The sequence below is a fragment of the Anser brachyrhynchus genome (assembly GCF_964034855.1).
Source record: "Anser brachyrhynchus genome assembly, chromosome: 4".
Lineage (NCBI taxonomy): Eukaryota > Metazoa > Chordata > Aves > Anseriformes > Anatidae > Anser > Anser brachyrhynchus.
The window spans coordinates 56,536,390-56,555,495 of NC_137698.1; the positions used below are offsets into that span (position 1 = coordinate 56,536,390).

General features: G+C 33.9%; 1 long non-coding RNA gene across 1 annotated transcript in view; it reads right to left on the minus strand.

The window, feature by feature from the left end:
• Positions 1-19,106, minus strand: part of LOC308193835 — a 53,212-nt gene that overhangs the window by 22,414 nt on the left and 11,692 nt on the right. Inside the window, exon 2 of the long non-coding RNA XR_013949987.1 lies at positions 1,448-1,568. This is a non-coding gene — a long non-coding RNA (uncharacterized lncRNA). The remainder of the gene's footprint in view (positions 1-1,447; positions 1,569-19,106) is intronic.

Genomic DNA, 19,106 nt, shown 5'->3' on the forward strand with positions numbered 1-19,106 from the left:
ACCATTCTTTAGATAAATTAAGTATTGTAATTCATGCTGCAATCAAAAGTAAAGTGTTTCAGTACCAATCAATAAAGCCTGAATAAAACAAAATCTATAGTCCCTGAATTCCTTGACAGTGTATTGCTTAAGGAATGTTAAATGTCTTAGAGAGTGCAGGACTAACACTGCAAGCAAGAAGCCGATTGCAATAACTCACAGAGAAAAGGAGTAAGCAGGAAGTCTTTTGAATTTTGCCGGGTTCTCAAATCCTTTGCGCTCCTTCTGCACTATACACACAGTATATAGAAAACAGCTTATACATAGAGCACTTTGTCCTAATGGTGGGAGATGTGCTATTTCCAAATGAAGTATGTTACCTGCAAGGTCCCAGCAGTGTGAAATCAGCAATCTGACTGCTAGAGCTAGGGTGTCCAACCAGCAAAATATTTATGTGGTTAGACAACATTGGTGCAAAGCAAAATACACAAACAGACTTTGAAATGGAACATTCTCCTGGCTAGTAATGATGAGAATCAAAATCACCCTTCTTCTGCAAGATGGTTAATGACAACTTCACATCTTTTATTAGTAAGGTTCCTTCAGAAAACATATTTGCTTGTGGGTGGTCATTCTTACCATTCATATATTTAACAATCTATATGAAATTGACAATAGCACTGGCATATTTCTAATACGTGGAAGAAAACTCCTTCAAAAATGCTTTCCCAACTTAAACACCTGCCCTTAGAGTTCATGAATGCAGAATGCATAGAAAAAGGCATATATTGAGAAATTATGGGAAACAATGTATTTTTATTTAACTTTTTTTTTTTTAACCTTTACATGTGCCCAATGAAGCAGCATGAAGGATCCTCTCACTGTACCAAAATAAGTTCCTAAGAGAGTTCTCTAATTTCATATTAGCTTATTCCCTCTCTGAAACACAGTGATTACTGTATAGATTGGTACATAAAAATGGGAAAAACAGCAGGCTTCATCAGTTTCAAAGGAATCAGCAATACTGATGTTCCAAACTGGAAAAATAAATGTCAGCAATGACACTGAGTACGATAGAAAAAATATACATTTTATATGCACCTAATATTTATGTAAAGCATAACTTCTTTTCAGATTATCTCTATTTTCCTTGAATAAAAATAATTTCTTTTTGCATTTTGTCTTCAAAAAACAGCCTTTAGTTAGTTTTTGCCTCATTTGCAATTCTAAGTTTCTTTGCCATCAGCTAAAGTAATAAACATTTCTGCCTGAAAGTGTATTTTAAAGAGAATATTCTCAAAATTCATACATTTAATTTGGCAAAGCATTGTTCAGGGTTTAAATAAATCCTGCCCTCATTTGAGTGGTAGTTGTATTGATGAATACACAAGCAACTCTTTGAAAATACAGTATCTTCACAAAGAAAATATATGGAAACCAGATAAGTTTCATGAAAGAGGAAACTCACTTGTTCTCCAAGGAATGGCAAGGATTACTTTGAAGCTCACTTGTTAGCTCTTTTCCTAAACCCAGAATAAACGGTTATATTTAAGGCAGTTCATCCAAGTCTCTTCTACTGAATGAAACACCTGCAAGAAAAACACATTTCAGTCATCTGGAATGAAGGTAATTAGTACAGCCAAGTACAAACTGGAATTTCTACTTTCTAAAAAAAATCTTTATTTATAGATTTGGGTTATAAGAAATGCATTATACTTATGCTGCATTATACTTTTTAGCCAGAATTATTTAGACTACATGAAATATACTATGTCTTGACAGCAGAGAACACTTGCATTTGGTATCTGCATGGTCTAACTTTTGTCTAGACGATAGCTGTAGAAAAATTTCATTAACTGGGAAAAAGAAAAGAAAAAAAAAGGAAAAGGAAAGAAAAAAAAAGAAAAAGAAAAAGAAAAAAGAGAAAAAAAACAGATGAGAAATATAGTTTGAGAATGTTTATTTCCATTAACATGTATTAAGAATACACGTGCTGTACTGTATTAAGTTGAAGAAAGATCGGTTCAAATGGTGATTTTTCATTGTATTTGATTTATTTATGTCGTCTTGTTTAGTGGGAAATTTCAACACTATCTGATAAAGTGAATTGTCTTAATAAATGAGAGTTCTGTTTCAATTCTTATACTGGATGAAATATCTTCCCTTAAGTCATGACAACTTTAAATGAACCTATTCTGGTTCACATTAAAAGAAAACAGTAGATGCACACATTATCCACAATCAGCTGACAGCTGGTAAATTATAGATGGAAACCAGAAATCTATCTGAAAACTTCCTGGATTGCTCTGAATGTTTTAAATTACTCCAGTCACATACAAAAGTATTTGCAAAGTTTTCAGAGAGATCTTAACAAATTAGAGGTCTAGACAATAACCAACCACATGAAGTTTAAGAGGAGCAAGTAGTCGATTCTGCACCTGGATATATGCACAGACTGGAGGACAATAGGCTGGAGAGCAGCTGCACAGAAAGGGATCTGGGGGGTTGGTCAATGGCAAGTTGGACATGAGTCAACAGTGTGCCCTGGCAACCAGGAGGGCCAACTGTACCTTGGAGTGCATCAAGCACAGCATTGCTAGCCAACTGAGGGAAGTGATTGTCCCACTCTATTCTGCTCTGGTATGGCCTCACCTCAAGTACTGCGTGCGATTTGGGATGCTACAATATATGAAGGACATAAAACTATCAGGGAGTACTCAAAGGAGGGAGACAAAAATGGTGAAGGGTCTGGAGATGTACAGGTCTGGCAAGATGTATGAGGAGTGGCTGAATTCATGTGGTTTGTTCAGCCTAAAGAAGAGGAGACTGAGGGGAGACCTCATGGTGGCCTGCAGCTTCCTCACAAGCGGAGTGGGGAGTCAGGCACTGATCCCCTCTCTCTGGTGACAGCAACAGGACCTGGGGAAATGGCATGGAGTTGTGTCAGGGGAAGAAATTTGATAAAACTGAACGGACTTCTGTTCCTACAAGAAATATAATAACATATCAGATACATCAGAGCAGCAATAATCTACATTTTCTTAGATCCTAAATAATCTAATTAAACAGGAAACACTACAATCCTTATTTGTACAACTTTTGGACAAATATAAAACAAAAGCAAATGGAAGTGCATAGTTTTAGAGAATCAAGGACCTAGAAAATAAGCAAGCTCATTATTGTTGGTGGAAAACTCTTCCTAATTTCAGTGAGTTTCATCATCAGTGTTACAGAATCTGTTTCTTTGCACCTTGTATGAGATGATTCCTCACCACTGATGATAACATAATGCAATTACACCTAGAGTGCTCAAAGGTCTAAAATGTGTAAGCATATAAAAGTTAGCTTGTACCTTTTCAAGCTGTCTAAAGGGACAAAAAGGGTCTTCAATGGCAGGTATAAATAGTCAAGATAATTGAAAAGTAAGTTATATCACTGACTCATCCATAGGTTTAGACTTGTTACAGAAATGGCTGTAATTGTTTAATTAATATAACTCTTCTGACATGCATTTCCTGGCCATGTCATTAATCATTGCTGTTCAAATTCTTAACAGTGCTTGTTTCAGCTCTGTAAGTTTACAGATCTATTAGTTAGAATGATTAAACATTGAGATGATCTATTAAGGAATTCAAAGGTTATTTAAATAGAATATGGATGAATATTCTGTTGCACAGGTATACTTGTTATGCTGTATGTTAATCAGAATTTCATTACAAGCTAAGGTCAGATCTAGACAGAATAGTTCAGCAGGTATTTAGTACACTATATCATTTTTTGAGTCACATGTAGCTGTACAAGATAATTAACATTTAATTGATAGTTTATCACACTTTAGAGTCAAGTAAACACCTACATTTTCAGTGTTCATGTTAGTTTGTATAGTTAAGATCAGTTTTGTGGTACTGCATTGAAAGCAGCTATTGTGGATTGCAAAACAAATAGCTCTTAGCATCTGGCATTCAAAAATTATAGCAGGAAAATTACATCCCCCGTCATCACAGTATTTTCATGTTTTACAATTCAGAAAAATTGTCTGTGACCTTTTCTGGATAATGATGTCCCATCATTTGACCATGTCATGGGAAACCATTAAATCCTTCACAATTAACAAATGAAATGCTTCTGTGGTATCTTCAGAGAAATCCAGCTGCCTCATGATCTTAACTTTCTGAGATTTTTTTTTCTTTTTCTTATGTACCAAGCTCTTAGCGCAATGGGAAATATTTTGCATAACAGAAGATTTCTAGTCAGAATACTTTCAATAACAATGTATTTAGACATGGTAAGCTGTAAGAAAAAATATTTTAACCGCATAGCTGTTTTTCCCATATCCAGCTGTAGAGCATCTTGTGACTGACTTTAGAAGGAGAAGACCTGTTTTCATCCTAAATCTTGCAGGGAGTATACACACAGAATTTTGTAATAAATGTAATCTCTCATTATCTTGCTGTTTTAAAATAATACCCTGTGAAACCAAGTCTTGCTAATTTACTGTGCTATCAAACTTTTCTAGAAGAAAGGTAATCTTATAGTGGATGTGAAATACTCAGAGCTTATTCCTGCTTGTGAAAGTCATCTTGGCATAGAATAATTGCATAGAGTGATGAATAGGCAGTTGGGGCAGAAACACTATTTCTAACTAGCAAAATTTTCAAGATATGTAAATCTTTTCTCATTTGGAGTCTATATGAGAAGTCGATTAAGAGTAAAAAAAAAAAAGTCATTGAGGTGCTTCTTCAGATACTGTTTAAAAATTTTGTTTCATGTTTAGTTATTTACATTTGATTGTTAAAATATAATCAGCTTAAATCTTCAAATACAAAGTTGTCTTTAAAGTAAAACTGGATGTTTTGTTTTGAAGAGAACAAAATAAAAGTTTTTTACATGAAAAATATCAGCCCATTATTCTGATGATCTTGGAATTATCACTGATTCAGACAGACCTCTTTGTAGGATGTTTAGTCACTAATAAAATCCTTCATATAATTCCACAGAATTCTTTGACTGTTCTTTAAGAATTGAGCATTATATTTAAATTAATTGTGTTACCTTTGGGGGAATTTTTTCCTGAAGTAATGTCTGTGTGGAAATGGTAAACATTAGACTGTATCTAATTTGCCATGATATTGTAATGATGCATTATCACATTAAATTGTAGATGAGATCTTTGAAGAACATGCAGAACAGTAATTGGACAGATCTCCTTTCTGTTACAGTTGGTATTGTTTAACACTGGTTAACCAGTTGCTCTAGATTCCAAATGAACCAATTTAATACTACTTCCTGCAAAGCGTTCCCTTTACTTGCTTTTAATTTTACAATATGAACAAAAGTAGTGTGAAAAGTAATTTAAGTAAATTGCTTTTCTTACTATGAGGTAATGTCCATAGAGCCTTAGAGACCTTAAATGTTGTTCTCCTGACAAGAAGCAACTTTCAGTGTACTTTAGTCCTCAAAATCCATAACTCAATAAAACAATACCTGTAATGCAGAAAATTGGCTGATGGGGCAGAATGCTATATGATTTTGTTCATGCTTCAGCCAAGGGTCAGAAAGAGCATGTAACTTAGAAACGCCATAAAATACTTTTTTAGGACAGCTCTGTGTATATTAGAGGCACGTTGACAGGTTAGAAAACATAAACTACTTAATTTAAGATTGAAGTCCGTGGGGAAACATATTTGTTTATTAACTACATTTTTCTCACAGGTATAAAGACATTGAATGGATTTTGATAGTCAAAACAGTTTTAGTTCCTCCAACATAAAATTTCCCAAACTTCTACTCTATTCCTTAGTTGTATGTAAAAATGGAACACATTATTAAATATGTATATACCTGTAAGGTAAATTTCCATTCAACTGCCATTTATTTGTATGATTTATTTTAAGGACAATAAATTACTACTGTTCTATTAAATTCTCACAAATAACAAAGATTGTAGGTTTTCTTTTTTTATATATACTTTTTATATTTTCATTTTGGAAAATGAAACATAAGAAATACAAGTAAATATTTATGGGTTTAAATATATGGAGAACTTCAGAAATTAAAGTAGAAGACTATGCATCCCATTCCAAATTGGAAGCAGCAATATACCAAAAAGACAGGTTATGAAAAATCTATAAATGAGAGCTATGTTCATACTGGCTTTTTTACCTCTGCAAATAATTTATAAAGCTCATAACTTTAATGTTATGATACAGAAGTGTGCTTTCAGGTTCGAGAGTTCAAAGGCAAATTCTAACAATAAATCATAAGAACTTGGACCCCTAAGAAGGAACATGACTTTCATATCTTAATTTTGCCATTGTAGACATATTCACGCAAAATTAGTTAGAAATAGAAAGAAATTATATTTCATTTTTGATTAAGACACAAAAGCAGTAAATTACGTTGTTGAAATGGTCTGAGGGGAGCAGAAGTGTTTGTTGCGTCTTTACAACAATGAGTAAAAAGTAGATATAAAACTAACATTTAATGAAATCAAAACAGAAATATGAATCCTCAAAGTGTCACTTAGTGTTCATTTAGGCAGCAATATCCAAGAAGGCAATTCTCATAATTTTTACTTAGTCTTCTAAGATCTTCTAAGCAACTTAAAACTTAGTTTTAAATTCATGAGTCTTTGAGAATCAAAAGATTTGTTTCAGCTCAATTTGCCTTGTATGTATTGCAAATTGCATTAAAGTGTTAAGTGTTTTTGTTATGAATTCTCTAGCAAGTTTATTTGGTAAGGGTGAACAAAGCACACTATCAATAGCAGAACTGAGTTTTACAGAAAATACAAACCAACATAACTTATTTCAGAAAAAAAAAAAAAAAAAGCTGTAGGATAACACTGCATTTCCTTCAGAGAAATTTCCAACCAAAGTGCAACAGTTGCTGAATGTATGACATGCATTTATGGCTCGTCCAAGACACTTGGATTTACTGTACGTGTAAAGTATCATTGCTTGCCTGATAGTCAAGCCCCTCAAACAAAGGATTAGTTCCCTTTGAAACAGTTCTTTTCAATCCTTACTGTAACTGAAGATATTTGAATCTCTTGGTTTCCTACAAGAAAAAAAAAAAAAAAAAAGCAAGACCACTTACTTGAATTAATATTTCACATCTCTACCATTGAGAAAGTGCAGCCCTGGGTCTCAGGAAGTATGCTCTTGCCTTTGCTATTAACAGGACAAAGGCTGGACATTAACTTAGCACTGAAGGCCTCAGGACTTGCCTTGATCTTCTGGAATGTGGTCTTCTGGAACTACCTTATGAGCAGTAGCTTTCTAATGACAAGGTGACTATTTTACTTGCTTTAGTTCTAACTCAGTTTTGTGCATTTGTGTGGTGTAATGCCTATAGTTATAATAACTATATGTTCCTAATAGACAGTAGCCATCAGTTAATGCCCTGTGTAGAGCGAACCAGCTATGACCCTAGGATAAAAATGTAGTTGAGTGCAAGACAGGCATGCTAGCAAAGACCTTGAAAGCACAGGCAGACTCCAAAGGTATATATAAAAATCTCAAATGGTCAATTATTGGTCAGTGAAGGAATGCAACTGTGGGAATTGGGTAGAACTGGTCTTAGGGTAGCAAAGAGATCTAAGAGAAATATCCATATGTAATACATAAATATACTTAGTAAAACTGAAATGTAGCATGCAATTCCAGAACACTGAATGAACAGTTGGCAAACAGAGAGAGTTAAAAAACTGTATGAAAATAAAATATGTATGTAAATAAACACAGACCCGGGGGAAAGGTGAAAGAATTCTCCATCAACATTATACACCTATTGGTGGAGAACTTGGGTACACATAATTCACCATAGTAACCCATTGGAAGGCTCAACATAACAACATGGAAAGTGGTAGATATGAAATGGTTTGTACATATCAGTTTTAGTTACTCTTACTCAGAATGTGAAAAACTGTAATTGGATAATTTGGACTATAAATCTATAAAATGTCATAGATGATGAACTATGCTGAGCAGCTAGGATAATTCTATAAATATATGTTATGATCCATCATTTGCTATTTCATTAAAAAAAATACAAATGGTTTATTTGATGTAAAATATAGAACTTGGTTCAGTTACACTCATCTTATTGTCTTATTGGATCCAAGGTCATTAATAAGATTTCCTGAATGGGTAAAATGAGGAGGTTTTTAGTCAAAAAAAAAAAGTCTCTCTCTTTTTTTTTTTTTTTTTTTTTTAGTAGTGAGGTGCATCTTTAAATTACCCTCACCTTAGCACCTCTTCTGACAATTTGGATGTGGCAATTATGAATTATCATTTATTTAGACTCTTGATGTCAGAGGGATCGAAGGCCATACAGCTTCTTACAAAGTAAGTTCTTTACTGGTTTATTGCTCAAGACCTATGTGAGACCTGTGCTTTAACAGAGTGGCTCCTTGTACCTGTCTGTCACAGTTAATGATGTGTAATTTATGGAAATAGTAGATAGCAATACCTAATCAGCAAAGCTGCAGCTAATAATGCTGGAAGTATCATATGGGATTGATGTCATATTTCTGATAAATGGAATTGACAAGTAAATTTTCTGCTATCAACAGCTATAAGACTCTGCTTTAGAAAAGCATGCAGTCTATTCAGTAGAACATTAAAAAGATTAGTTTAAAAATTATTTTTTTGTTAATAAAGGCATGTCTAATAATTCTTGAAAAACAAGACTGAGTAATTGAATGTTTTGCGTTATATTCTAATATTTTAATTTTTAGCATATGAACTAAGTAGGATCCCACTTAAATGAGTAAAATTTATATGGAATAATTGGAAAGGACAAATCCCTGTATCATTATTATTATTATTATTATTATTATTATTATTATTTTATTATTTTATTATTTTAATCTATTTTAAACATGCCAGTGACCAAAACAAATAAATAAATAGCAATTCACACTACACAGCTTTTCCATGATGGTTGTGTAGATAGAAATCATTTTTTGAAATCACAAGACAAGGTTTCTGCATTCTCACAGATTTTGTTGCTAAAATAAACTAGAGGAAATCAGTTTATAAACACAAAGCTATAAACAAAACTATGCACTGTCAGCTGCTCTTCCAAGTTATCAGATTGTCTGTGTTATTTGTCATTTTTTATGACACATAAGTGAAAGTATTCGGGGGACACAATGTTTTGAGATGAAAAGTCGGATTAAACCACTCTTGTTTTTCAGGGTATAAAATCCTCTTACTGAACTAGGTTACTCATCATATTTCTAATCTTCATTTCCTAACTACTTCTTTACCAACTTTATAATGAAAAGCTGAGTACCATTATAGTTATAGGAAGTAAGAAAGATGATAAACCTTTCCGCAGTGTATCTTGGATAGACAAAGACAATGCCTTAACTACATCTCTCATTCTGAATTTGACCACAGTACAAAACTGTATAAGAGCATAGGGAATTCAGCAAACAGACATTTTTTCTGTGTTTACCGAATCTTTTCTATTTACAAATCTCTATACTTGCTTGTGTATAGTTTGAAGTTTGTTGTACCAATATGCACAAAAAACAGCAGAAGTAAAATTCTTTAATAGCTTATCATAAGGCCTTAAATTACATGAATTACACATCACATTATTAAATATTCAGGACTGACATATGTACCCAAACTGTGCAAAATATGGTAAGGATTTTTAAAATGAATCGTGATAGTCATTATAATTTTGGGCTGCACTGAGAAGAAGGCAAATGTCTTTTATGATGACAGTGGAATAGACAAAATATGGCACTGATGGAGTGGAGCAGATTGCTCAAGCAGCTTGACTGATTGACTGTATCAGATATCACTAGTCTGGAATGATCTACAGAATCAACACCAGCTGAAAGGAATTCCAATATTCATCTGGTTTCTGTAGAGCTCAGCTGCTACTAGATCGAGAATCTGAAGCTTTTGAAAGTTTAAACAGAGAGGGTGATATTCGCAATGAGGAATGTAAATGCATTAAGACGAAAGAAAAAGCTAAACATTCACTATGCTTTTGTTGTTGCTGTTGTTCCTGTTTGCTTGCTTGCTTTAGGGAAACATGAATTGCCTGTAGAACCAAGCATGAAGAGATCAGCAGTTTCTCAGGAAGTCAAAGCTGAATACCTTTTGAGTAATGTGCTATTGGCACAATACAGAGGTAAACTGGAGGGAATTCTGTGGCTTGTAATATTGCACCTAGCAAAATAAAGTAATATTCCATCTGGTCCTGAAATTTGTTTTCATAGTTGGTCTATTTCTATTTATTTCATCGTGTTGTTTACTTAAATCCTTCTTTTCTTCAAATAGTTCTGTCTTTGAGTTCTTGAATGTTTGCACACTGTCCATCAACCATGAATAAAAGTGGCCATGACTTATATTTAAGTCCCTAAACTCATAGATTTTTGGTGTGACCTTCGACCTGATGTATTGAAGCCTAATTAAGCCATTTTTTCCTGATAGAAATAAGAATGTAACCTAAACCTCTTGCTTTAATGATTTTTTTCCCTGCTGTTAACATCATATTCAAAATCCACACCAATACTGGAGAAGTAGATAGTGAATTGGCATATTATTCTTGGACTGTACCTTAAAATCAATAGGAACTGGCTGACTTGAATGAGCAAAGCATCAGGACAGCAATGAATACCTATAAAGCCTTAAAAAAATGTAACCTATATTAGAGAAGGTCTGTACTAAGAGAATAAAGCATCTCACTTTTTACAGACTGCTAATCTGTAGGTCTTCAAATGAACAGAAAATTGTACCAGTGAAAGGCAATTTATAAAGGCAGAGTAAGTGGGCAAGTTTTTGTAGCATTAACTAGCAGTGATTTAGATCAAAGGATAAAGAAACATCAAGTACAGGAATGTGTCTAAAATGCTGTCTTCTTCCAAGGTTTTAGTCAGAGATAAGGGAATGAGGGAAAGGTTTTAAACTAAAAGAAGGGAGATTTAGATAAGATGTTAGGAGGAAATTCTTCACTCAGAGGGTGGTGAGGCACTGGAACAGGTTATCCAGAGAAGCTGTGGATGTCCCATCCCTGGACGTGTTGGTGGAGGTTGGACAAGGCCCTGGGCAGCCTGGGTGGTATCTCTGCCCATGGTAGGGAAGTCAGAATCCTTAAGGTCCTTTCCAACCCAAGCCATTCTATGATTCATATGATTCTATGATAACATTGTCTGACAAAGATTTATAGTTAGGAAACGTGCTAAAGTTAGAGATACAAAGCCTACAATAGTGGTATACTATTTTATACAACACCCCAATGACTGGAACATCCACCTAGGAATGGAAAATCCAGGTTCAGTTCCCATTCCTGCAGAAGGGCATTCTGCTGGAGTCCCAAACATCCCAAACATCAGAGATTTTGAAACCCAAACTCCTGCTTTCTATGTAGAAAGAACCACGAATAAAAAAGTGATTTGAAAAGGGGGACTTCCAGGGTTAAGCAACATAAGCAAAGGGATTTGGGATTTTAGTTTTGGATTTATGCACCTATTCTCCATTTCAGTACTGATTTAGATAATGAAGTCCTTCACTGAATCTTTTCTTTAGGGCCTAATCTTATTTATTTATACAATGTATGCCAAATCCATTAGTTAACATCTTCTGTTCTGAAATAATACTAACTCCCTGTTTTACATCTGGGCATGCTCTATTTTCCCTGAAACTGAAAGTATAGGATTATTCTGGTAGAAGATTTTAATGCTTGGGAATATATTGGGTTCTGAGCCTTGATTTATATTAGATTTTATGCAGTATGCAGATTCAGAAAGATATTTCTATAGCTTTACTTGTTTTTAATGTCTGCCAAGGAGCAAATGACAGATGCTTCTTCTGTGGACTAACCATCAATCAGAAGTGTAGTGCTGTGAAGCTGTAATAGTCAAGGGATATAAGTGAGGTAAGTTTCCAGAGGGAGATATTATCTTTAATAGAATGATGGGGAAATAGATTTTTGGGGGAAAAAAAGCCATACAATGTTTTGGTCTCAGAGTGACTAGCTGCCTGTTTCTGCTTCTTCCTCACAAGGCCAAGGATTTTATCACCTCTTCTCTTGTTAACAATCTCCTCCAATAACTACCCTATTTTCTAAAATTGTCTGGTTACTTAACTAAATGCATTTGAAAGTGATTATTCCAATGTACTTTGCTTGGAACTCTTTGCATCTATTTCAGACCTCTGATAAAAGTTCATTCCTTTTTTTTTTTTTTTTTTTTCCAGCTGTACCAGCTGGTCCAATAAACGATACCACTTCTCCCTGAAAAGAAACAGAAGTGCAACTGCTTATTAACTGAACAGATTTGTAAGTGATTGCTAGTCACTTTGCATGGAGGAATTCATATCTTCCTTGTACTTTTTACTGTAACTGAGGTTAAGTCACTTTGTGAGCTTCCTTCCGCACTCAATATGCACCTTTATGCAAAAGAATTAGTCAAACTAGAAATTCTATTTGTTTTATTTTCTCAGTAGTAAGCCTTTTAAGCTACAGAGACTTCACCTACATTACAGTACACTTATATAGTTCATGACATAACTAACAATAATGGGATAGCAATGTACACAAGGCATTGCTATTTAGTATGCAAAATCGCTATTCCAGTCTTCAATAAGCTTGTTAATATGTAACTTATCTACAGTTATTCAGATGAGGTACTGCATTTTGAGACATTCCTGTTCACTCCTGTGTGATCTGTGATGGAATTCCATTATGAAAACTATTTATAAGATTTAGCGAAATACATATTAATATGTTGGCATAATTGAACTTATATGCTGTTAACACAAAGGAAGATACGTGACAGTCATTAAACGGTCTGTGCACAAATTAGAAGGATCATGGCTGTCTTAAGAAAGCTGTTCATTGCTCTAATCTATTTTTTAATTCAATATTAAAAGAGCATTTACTGTGCACTGATGCTGATGACTTTGAAATACCTTTTAATCCAAACAGCTGTGAGCAAAGATACTTATTATGAGTTTGTAACATTAGTTACTAGACTTTTTGCATATTACTTAGAATTACTCAGAAGAAAGTATCTTGGAAAAATACTTTTGAGCATTAGTATTAGCTGATCAGGGGAATTGCTAACTGGAATGTAAACCAGTGCTAGAACTGGTAATATGCAGTGATGGCTAGAGAATCCTATGAGCAGTCTCAGTGGTCAAAGTATCACACAATATTTTCATATGTGACAAATTATGCCTAAGTCTTCTCCAGAACTTTGTATAACGTGTAAATGGAAAGACTGTGGCCTGTCCTTAAAGTTGTGCATGAATGAGATTAGAGAAGCAAGGACCCGTGTTAATGTGTGGGTTAATTGTGTCACAGTGCAAGAGGGAAAATAGCTCATACAGAGTTTCTGCTTGCACTGCTGAAGTAAATAGGATCAAGGAGTCATCACACCTTTCTGTTCCCGGCCTCTTGCACTGATGTAATTGAAAAACACATGACTTTCTTTGAAAGACAAGGAGGAAGACTGAGGCACAGAACTGGTTTGCAAGTATATCCACCCAAGGGAGACCAAAAGACTACAAACATGTAAAAACAACTTTACATTAGAAGGCATTTCAAAGGTAAATATTGCATTAACAGCAGATGTATAAGCAGTTAACATAATAAAACTATCAGTAAGGGGTAAGTTATATTTCTAATGAAGCTGTTTCAGGGAATGACTAAAACTAATTTTGGAAAGTCCATGCTTATTCAAGAAAACAATATTTCTTTGTCAGACATAATACACCTCTTTGGCGGATAAACTTCTTGAAGGCAGTTACCTTGCTGTGGAAGGATTATTGCCTTATGGAGAAACTCTGCAGTGTTCTTCATATAGCAGGACAGCAAATATTTGTGTTGTTAACTTTTCCTGCTGCTTGAAGAAGTGCTGTAAAGATCTGGTTAGAAGTCAAAAAAGTTTTTGTCATTATAAAAACTGAGTTGAGAAACCATCTGGGAGAAACACAGCATAATCTAGGCTGGGATGACTAAGCATCTGTTCTGGAGTTCTGCCTGTGCACAGTGTGGAGGGTTTGAAAACACTACAAGGAAAAATAAAATGATACTTTACAGCTGAGTTTTGTATAAGTGCACTAAACATTCATGCAGAAAGAAAAAAAGTCGGTCTGTTTTTTTAGAGGCTGTTATTCAACATCCTCTGGAGAGAAAGAAAATCATGTTGTGAGTTGGTTTCCATGTTCTTTTCTGTAAAGCCCCAGTGTCCAAAAAACACGAGTAACTGTACAAGTGACAACTTATTTGGACCTTTTAGGGAAAACAAATGTATATTAAAATATAATCAGAAGTAGACTATTTTGGATGAGTGTAACATTTTCCCCTTAATTTTTCCAAATTTTAGAATATCATCTTAGTTCTTAAAGCAGACAACCACTTATCTTTAAACAAAAACAAACAAACAAATTAAAAAACACCTTTGTTCAGACAAAAAAGTTTTCTTTAGTCAGCTTTAGAGTGTTGATTGTCTCTATGGCCTTGCTATTTCAATCTTATTGCACTCCCAGTGCTAGTGATCTTCAGGTAGTTTTTTAGAAAGGGATGAAATGCTGTTTTACATGTTAGTTCACATGCTTTCTAATCTACTGTTGAAAAGTATTGTGTTCCCTTCTGACAGCAGATTTCCTGTCAGTGGCCTGTGACAGCCAATAGGCTCCGAAATGTTTATTTCTGGGATATCTAAAACAAACCACAAAGAAGTTCTGTACAGCACTTATTGGGTTCACCAAGGAAGTAACTAGATAAAGGGCTGATGCATCCAGGAAATCAGTTCAGGCTGCTTATTCTAACAGACTATTTTTAACTTTTTTTTTGTTGTACTTAGTAATATTATTATGAATTGTATAATATCTGCAACTCATGTAACTGGGCAATTTTTCATTACTATCTAAGGAAAGTTGGTAGAACTCATTATGGACCTCAGCACACTGTAAATGCTGCATAAGAAGACATATTATAGAAGGATTAGTAACTCTAAAGAATGAGGACTGATGTCTTTTCTGGAAAATTCCCTTGTAACATCCATGTGTATATGAAAACTGTTAACAGTCCCTCCTTTCTCTTTGCATAACTATTGCTGGCGCACTTTATTGTTCATGTTGCAAAGTGCATAGAACTGGTCCCCCACTGGGGCATCTTAAGGGATATAATACCAATATCTGCAGCTTGGGGCATTACACAACGTGAAGTGGTTTACACTTTATAAAAGGTTTTCACTGTACACAAAACAACATTGTTTACTGAAAGATTCAAGCTAAAAGAAAAAACTTCCTTCAGCATTGTCCCTTACAATATAGTCCCCTTGAATTAACATATTTATTAACCAGTTCTGGCTAGTGTTTAAGTCATGCTGTGCATTTACTTCTAATTCATTCTGTAAATGTCTTTGAGTCTTGCTTTTCAGGCTGGTGCAGATTGCATTAAATGAACTGGAGTGTGAGGGTTGTATATACAGTTTGCCACCCTGCTGCATAGCATGCACTTTCCAGGTCACAGGCTTTTCTTCAGTGGTCACATGGTTATGAAGAATCTATTAATCTGCCCCTATACGTATATAATGCACACAGAGCTGATAGAACATACTTAGAAGGGGCATCACAAACTGGGTACAAACACATCTATGGCACTGTAAAATGAATCAGCTAAGGAGGAAATGTTGGGATAACTAACAGAATCTCAGGTGGAATATAGATGAGAGTCCAAGGAATTACCAGTACAGCAATTGAAAAGGCCAAGAACAAGATAAATCACATGGATATCATTTTAACTCAATTATTAATGAACAAAATATTTCTTAGGATAGCATTTAAGACCAGGTGTAGATAGAAGAATAACGGTGCTAAAATCTATATTGAAAAAATATTTTTTGTTTACCAATATTTTGAAAATGAGATTGTACTCATAAACATAGAACAGATAAAATAAATCTTTTTCCAGGACTAATGTGCTTTAGGGTTGATGAATTGGCAACAATTAATGCTCACATACACTGTAATAAAATGTTCATGAAGTTTATTAGTTGCCATTCTTATCAACTAATTAAAAACATCTTCAGGGTAGTATATGTAATAAATGGGTTGGAGAGAAAGACAGAATGGATATAAACAACATTTTGTTCCCTTGAATATTGCACGAGACTGTTGACTCATGGCACATTAATTCATGTTACAGAAAAGAGCAGTACAGTATAAAAAAGGCAATATATTATAATATGAATTCGGGGTATATAAGACATTCTGGTTGTAAGCTAATTTTAAATGTTGAGATAAAATTAATGTGCTGAATTATACTTCTAATGTAGAGGCCATGTGAAGCTACTTGATGACATTGGCTAGCAAAAAAAGTGAGAGCATGTTCTACTTTCTTTCAGGAAAGCTGTGAGACTATAGCTCATTATCTTTCTCATTTGTGTAATGGACTAATGAGCTCAGAGGAGATTTCCTATCCATAAAGCCTTGATCATGCCTTTGGGAGCTACTTTCTGTGGTGGCCCTTGCCAAATAAAATAACTATTTTGAGGGGAAGTATTCCAGTCATCTATAGAGTAGATAGAGAGAAATGTGCAAGATAGAATAGAAAAATAAAGACAATTCTGCAATCTGTATGAGTCAGAACATATGTTATCTCATCTTAGGATTCTGTATGCACATTCCCCTGATGTTGTTTCCTTGGTGAAACAAACCTCCCATATGAGCATTGGGGAGCTGCATCTAGGCAAGGAATTAAAAATCAGTTTCTTTCTTAAGTTATCCAAGTCTATGTGTATCTTTTAAGTGCCCAAGGAACTTGGAAAATTGGTTTTGTATTGAGTTCCTATTCAATTTTCTAGAGTGAGTTATAAAAGATTAAAAAATTCCACCCTGCCAGCAACATGTAAACCTAGTAAGTGCTGTAATTATATGAAAACACACAGCATTATACAGAAATGTCCACTCTTACTGTTCCTATGAAAAAGTACTGTAATAAGATCATGAATACAGCTTCAGGAAAGGTCTGTAGACTCAAACTAAATGTCATGAATCAAGACATAAGACATGCATAACAAAGCTTTTTTGTGTGTTCTGCATTGTAGTCTCATCTTTACCTTAGGTAAAGCTTCCCTTTCATGTAATAGATAGGTCAAAATGTGTAACTGTGCTCTTATACACTAAACAGTACAGAATATGATTTACAGATATACAGATATGTATATATTTGGAGACTATTTTTGGTGACCATATGAGAAAATATTATGGTAGGCTACACTGTTATTACCAAAACAGAAATTAAAAGAAAACAAATATATAAATATATAATTACAGATAATTTAAAAATATTGCATAGAAGCCTAGAATTATCATTTAAATTGGCATATTAAAATATGGTGGCTTCCAACTGCCAGATATGCAGCTCATGTTACAAATGTCATCACTGGTATACAAATTCAGTAATAAATATTATATATTACACACACATATGGTATAACAAATAAATGTAGCTACTGATATTAGTAATGTAAAATGCTTATTTTTGCAGAAATGCAAAGTAAAATATAGTAGTTGAATATTATGCAATTGTAGTTATGCAACATAAGCAAGTTGCATGTTTACATGGAATTATTATCCAGAAATTTGTAACTGTCTTGTTTATCTGTGACAAAGACATGATATTTGTGGTTAGAATATTTGTCAAAACTTTTATTGTGACAAAAATTTTAGTGATGAAATGTAAAATAATATGACAGTATGTATTGAAGTCAATTTTTTTAAAGTGGTCTAGTAACAAAAAAGAATGATGTTTTCATGTAGTAACATACAAGATTAAGATATCTAGAAAATAAATATGTAAATAGACAAAATATAGAGTTCATTTTAGGGAACAATTCTTAGAAATGCTCCCAAAATTATGCTTCTCTTTTGCTATGCTTCCAAAGAGCTGTTGGGCATGCTATGATTTTAAAAATAGAGTTTATCTTTACTTTTGGATTAATGATTAAATAACATTGAGACTCTTTCTAATAATTTTATTGAGACTCAAGAGAAACAAACTGAACAGTAAGAAGTGCTGGTAGACTTTCATTTTATCTGAATTTTATGAAGAGCATGGTCACAGGCAACAGTTCTAAAATTATAGCCTCCTATTTCCAGAAAGTCATAGAAGCATTCCTTTCACACCTGTGTTAGGGAAAATATGTCTAACAGACCTGTGTTGTGCTTGTTCCACAACCCATTTTATACATCCTATTTGTGTTCTGAATGCAGGGTGAACAGTGGTTGGAACAGTAAAAAGAGGAATACATGCAAATTACATAGTAAATTAGCCATTAGTACCCTTAATTCCACCCTCCAAAGTCAAGTGTGATGTCATGCCCCTAAATGTTTGGACTCATACTTTCCTCTTTAATGAGAATGGGCAGAGGGAGAGTGTAGCAAATTTCCAAATACATTAAGTTATGCAGTTTGTAAATACAAAAATATATGAAATGAAGCTAAACTTAGATAGTAAGGATTTTTTTTTTAATTCTACTTTTTAATAGTACAAAAAAAAATCTTTTACCTGAACTAGTTCACCAGTTACAAAAAGGATATGAGTATAAAAAGGATTATAAGGCCAAAAAATCCTTCAGGAAAGATTACCATATTGCTGAAAAGGCTGTTAAAAATAAAGGATAAAAGGGAAAATGAATCAGACCTCAAAGGTAAAGTCTATAAGCTTGTTTCAGTTCTTAGAGTTTTAAAGTCAGAAAGTAATGAATTATCTTCAAACTGTGGGGGGAAAGGCATTACACAAGTTAAAAGATTTCAAGGAGAAGCAGATGTATTAGCATACAGGGAGGATATCAACTTTATATCAGCTTAACATAAAAAAATAGTGAGGGAGCAGGAATTAATGTGATTGAATACTAAGGATCTCTCTTGAATGCTCTTGAAGAGTAGCACAATGTGAACCATTAGAAAATCATTATTTATTAAGCTACCAAAAATGCTCAAGAGATGAAAAATGTTCACTAGCACAGAAATGAATACTTGCTGAATTATGGTAATTTTCACTGATGACCATTGTATCCCTATACTGTGTGAAAAATAATTATGTTTATATTGTCAGTTTTTCTGCCCACCCTTGGGAAAAGCTATATTTGC